The following is a 5,634-nucleotide window of genomic DNA, read 5'->3' as shown; positions in this document are numbered from 1 at the left end:
GTTTAATAAATTTTCTTTTAACAAAAGCGAAACAATTTCATCATAGTCATTATGCTATAGTGAAAATTTACATGCGGGGTCTCATATTCTAGAAGAGATTGTTAAGTGTATTGTAGAATCATGTGTAGGGTGTTTGTCTCTGTTACCTGTTCCACATTTTAGGGTGAGTCCTAGGGGATTGTTGCCAGATTGTGTGTGACGGGTGAATGCGGCTCACATTCCCAAATTTGAAAGACTGCAAATTATTCATGTTATTATTAATATCAGTTCTGGTGTTGTGGTAATATCTTGTTTATCGGAAAAGGCAACTAAATATGTTATAAAATATTGTTTATTAACTTTTTCTATATTAGAAACTCCTAAAATAATCTAGATTAATAACGCTCCTAGCTATACCAGCAAAAGTTTTCAAAGTTTTTGTGACTATTTTACTATTTGTCAGGGGGATGAGTTTCCTTGCAATCCTCAAAAACAAGTTATTATAGAATGTACTCTTTCAACTATCGAATTATTTATCTGCAGAGGAAACCCATCATGGACTGTACAATTGAATTATTTAGCTTCCGACTGACGAACTTCCAGATATGGAGCAGGTAGAATAAACGCCATCTTTCCAGCAGATGCCAGCTTTCCCTCATGTTTTGAGAAAGGTCGTGCTGGCATCTGGCAACCACCTTGGAGAAAATGTCATCATAAGAGCGCTATGGCCATTCTCTTATCTAACTGATAATATGATTTTTAAAGGACCAACGGTTGGAATGCTACCTCACTTGGGGACTGGTCACCTCCTCATACATATGGTCCTGGACAATCTATGAAAAGATTCGTGGGAGGAATGTGAACTACTGAGATGAAGAACTTTCAAACTAAATTGTGGAAATTAGTTGCTAGTATGGATTCGATAAATGTCCCTTGTGTCCCAAAAGATAAAATGTAAGGGAGATAATGTCACAAGTGACAGAGTCATGTCATGTGTACCTGAACCATATGTCTTATTGATTGGTAATAATGGAATCACTGGTGATTATCCAAAATTTAATGTAAGTTGTTCCTGTAAAATTTCTAACTATATTAGCTCTGTTACCAAAGATGATTCAGTTGTTATTCTAAAGAATCCTCCTCTTGTAATGACACTGGTAAAGATAAATGATATTTGGTATGATAATAATGCTTGCAAATTTTAAAAGAGTTATATAAGTTATCATTAAGAACCAAGAGAGCTGTAGGTCTTGTTATTGTAGAAATTGTTTCTCTTATCCCTATGATTGCTGCTGTCTCTACTTCTGCTGTGGCTTCAACACAAGAAGTCCACACAGCTAAGTTTTTAATTGGGTTAGTGCATATTGTGACAAAATTTAAAGCAAAAGAATGTATAATCAATCAATTATGGCCTAAAAGTTAAGGGAACGTGGTCAAAGACCAGTCACTCCTTTTTTTGGCCCTTAATAGGCTTTCTTTTGCTTATTTCTTTTGGCCGCTGGGCAATTCAGAGGCTTACACGCTTTATCAAGCAGCAGGTGGAATCCATAGCCTCCCGTCCCATACAAGTCCATTATCAAAGACTGCAAATGGCTGATAAATAAAATCCTTGATGATACAGGCTAATAAACTGAGCAGCCAGAGATGGGTAAGAGACACCAGCCCCTGTTTGAACCTAAAACAGGCGCCCCACCATAGCTGCTGGGCTAGCCCATGACTGGTAAGATCAGTAGGTGCAGTGTCCAACCTAAGACAGGCGCCGGTTTCATACATGGTCAAACAGGAGAGCACCAAAGGTAATCCTGTTGCACTTTTGCAGTCTTCAAATAATTATCGAAAGCAGGGAGGATCTGCTGGGAGCCACTTGTTCTACCTAACTGAAGCCATTTTGTAATTCTCTAAGAACATGTTTGGACATGTTGCCCCTCCCTGGGAGGACAGGTTTCGGTTTACCCCACCCTGGGAGGATAGGTTTCGGGAAACCCCTGCTAAGTTTCTGTTAACCAGATAACTTTCAGATTACTAGAAATGACATGATGCTATTCTCCCCCCTTGTGTACTTCTCCTCCCCTCATTGTGCTCCTGTATATAAGCTGTGAGTGCTCTCAATAAAATTGAGGCTTGATCAGACATTCGACTTGTCTCCATGTTTCTGTGCCTCCTGTCCCCCCCATTCTCGTTCTTCCCCTCCTGAAGCTTCATCTGTTTTGGACATGCTGCAAGGAGGGACCAGTCCTTGGAGAAGGATGTCATGCATGGAACTGTGGAGGGACAGTGCAGGAGAGGAAGAACTTTGATGAGATGGATTGATTCAGTAACTGGGGTAATGGGGGTAGGTGTGTCAGACACAATGATATTGGCACAGGATAGAGCAGGGTTTAGAGCTGTTTTACATGGGGTCGCTACGAGTTGCAGGCGATTAGAGGGCACATAACAACAACATATATTGTATTGGAGGAGATCACCCAACTTACTCTCATAGTGTAACTGGTGGATTTGAACCACCTCACAACTCCTTACCCATGAGGCTGCCAAAGAGTTATGAAAATGTCAGTGTTGCACAACCAATGGAGTAGCTGCTGCACTGCTTCTTGGTTTCACTATGTGCCAGGCTCTCACACCCTATTCCCACTCAGACCCTCATAAGCACATATGTAACTTTTAAAATGAAAAATTCACAGAAGGCTACAACAATTTCTACCAAAGGTTGTGTTTTGATCTCTCTCTCTGACCATGACAGAGCATATTTTTATTTTTGTATTTAGCATATTATTTTTGGAAAAACAAGTGGCTTTTCCCCCCCTTAGAAAATCTGTAATCAAAGCATTCATTTGAAAGAAAACTCTGTGCAAGTGGCTTTGCATAATGCTTTCCAGAAACTGTAAAAACTTGTTTATCTATATATAGCACTTCTGATATTCTTGTTATAAGACACTTAGAAACACATATGCAGATGCTTCAACTTCCAAAATGACTGGGAAGAACTCAATCTAAAAGCACAGAACAAAATCCATCAAAATAAAGGACGAGCCAATTAGGAAGAACAAAGGAAGATAATTACTTAATTATACTAGGGGCTGACCAGGGAGTTCGGTTGGCCTAGTGGGTAAAGAGTTGTTCTTGTCAAGCCAAAGGCGGACAGTTCAAATCTCCTCTTGTGAGATTACAGCCTCTGAAAACTCAATAGAGGGTCAGTTCTGACTTGAACTAATCAGACTGAATCTGTTTGTTATTTAGCCACCTCTTCCTCCAGGGCTTTTCTAAGTAGGGGTGGAGAGAGCAGGCAGAGCATGGTGCCGCTCTATGAAAGGCTTCTAGCTCACACAGAAGATGACTGTCAGCAAGTTTCACTTACTCCCTGGTCTCAAAGATGTGGTCATTTTCTTTACACTGTCCCTTCCTTCTCGCTCACAGCATCAAGGGAGTGAATGAATCCTCCCACATGAAAGGCTAGAGCCCTCAATGTCACACTTGCATGTATGCCTTTCTCCCCGTGATTGCTGTCATTTTGACTAAAAAGGTTTGCAGATCCAGAAAAATACCTGGAACAGTCGCTAGCTCCCAGACAGACTCATCAGTGTGCTGTGGATGGACGTGAGTTCAAGGCTCAGGAGGTGACAGAATTCTCCAGTTGAGCCCTTTATAGATTTTCTGTGCTAGCTCTCCCCCTCTCCCTTGCTGTGCTCTGAACTCCAGGCAGAGGATTTTATGTTTATTGTAGAGTGAACTGGCAAAAGGAAATGGTAGAACTGAGAGAGTTTTTTGTTAACGTGACTCATAAACTTTAATGTTTTATTGCCCTGACAGACATCCAATTACCACAGCTCTAATATCTTGCTATTCCTCTACTAAAATACCCTTTAAAGGGCAAAACACCAATGAACAGGATCTCCACTTGGCATTTTCTAAAAATTAAGTGGAATTTTAAAAGTGAGATGTGAAGGGAGAGCTTTAATTCCTCAGGATTTGAATAGGATTAATAGATAATCTAACCATTTTCTATTTTTATTTTCCAGATAAGTTCAAAATTCCTCTTTTAGAGCACGATATCATAGGATTATTTGCCAATAAGAACACTCTGCATTGTTTAGGGACAATGTGAATCTCCTAATCTGAGCAGCACACTGGAACTGGTGCAAAATAGAAATATTACTTATATTTAACTACTCAAGTACTTTAGGAAAAATGATAATTCTTTTGCAATTGATTCAGAAAAAGAAAACAGATAACATAGTCTTCTGAAACAATTATTACATTTATAACAGTGTTTGTAAGGGTATATATAGAATGACAAATCAAACAAAATCAGTGTTACCTTGTCCTATTTTTATAAACCCACTAATTCTAATAATGTAATTACATGTGGGGGGAAATGGGCAAGGAAAACCATGGAATTCCTTTGTAAAACATCCAGAGCCTACTCCAGCACAAAGTAGTTGTTACAGCGCCTGAATTTATAACTCCATGAAAGAAACCTGACATTTCCCTCAGTATTCCCAAAATGTGAAAAATGAAAAGCTAATTTGGAAATGACCTTTAGGCTGTTTAAGTTTTCAACATCGTAAACTAGCACACAGTATGGTGGTCCCAACAGAAAGTTACAGAAATTTCCTTCTCTTTTTGAAGAAGGAGTTCATTTCAAACATTCCAGGCTTTGTATTACAACCATCCAGAACTCGTATGGAAAAAACCCAAGCATTTCTGGGTAGCAGTTCCACTACTCTGTCTTTCAAAGCAGATGTGAACATGTCTTTAGTCTCCTCTTTCCACTAAAGGTCACACTTTGAATGTAGGTTCTTGCATCTCTTCTTAGGATTTCACCACAGAAAAATGTACTTTCTATTTATAAATAATAAAGAGGGAAAGTATTCAAATCCTACCACTGCCTAGATAAAAACACTTCTAACATTTGTGGCACACTCTCCTAAGCACGTTTTTGCCTGAATATATAGACATATATGCAGGAGAAGTATGGGCAATCTCCTTCTGTGATTATTCAATTACTGCCTCTGAAAACCCACTGGAAGGTCAACTATGGGTCAGTTCCAACTCTACACATACTTATACAAAAACTTCTACATAATCAACTCAACTCATTGTCTTCGATAGGCACTGACTCAAAGTTAATCCTCCAGATTGTTTTCAAACATTGTAAATCACATTGGAGAAGATGGTTCATCTTTTTCCCGTGGAGCTGCTGGTGAATCGGAACTGGCCTCCTTTAGGTCAGTAGAGCAACTCCCTACAGACTACCCCACTGGACCTCCCTTGCTCATATAAACACACATTTCAAAAATACATACACTTTTCACATACAGGTCCCCTCACCACCTACAAGTTCATTTTATGCCAGTAAACTGATGAAAATCAAACTCAAACAAAACCCACTGCCTTCGGTCGTTCATTGCACCCCTCCACTGATTTCCCAAGTATGTAATCTTAACTGGGAGAAACTGCTGCATCTTTCTCCTTTGAAGTGACTGCTAATCTTTCATGTCCTGATCAGGAAGAAATGGGCAGCATGAGGACAACTGTATCTGACACCATCTCTACCCCCTCCTCGAGTAGAAAATATCATCGTAAGAGCGCTATGGCCATTCTCTTATCTAACTGGTTTCAGAAGGGGTCGTGGTACTAGAGATATTGTAGCTGATG

Source organism: Elephantulus edwardii, unplaced genomic scaffold (assembly GCF_000299155.1).
Source record: "Elephantulus edwardii isolate Elephantulus edwardi_28Jun2011 unplaced genomic scaffold, EleEdw1.0 scaffold00089, whole genome shotgun sequence".
NCBI classification, from domain to species: domain Eukaryota; kingdom Metazoa; phylum Chordata; class Mammalia; order Macroscelidea; family Macroscelididae; genus Elephantulus; species Elephantulus edwardii.
This window is presented reverse-complemented; position numbering follows the sequence as displayed.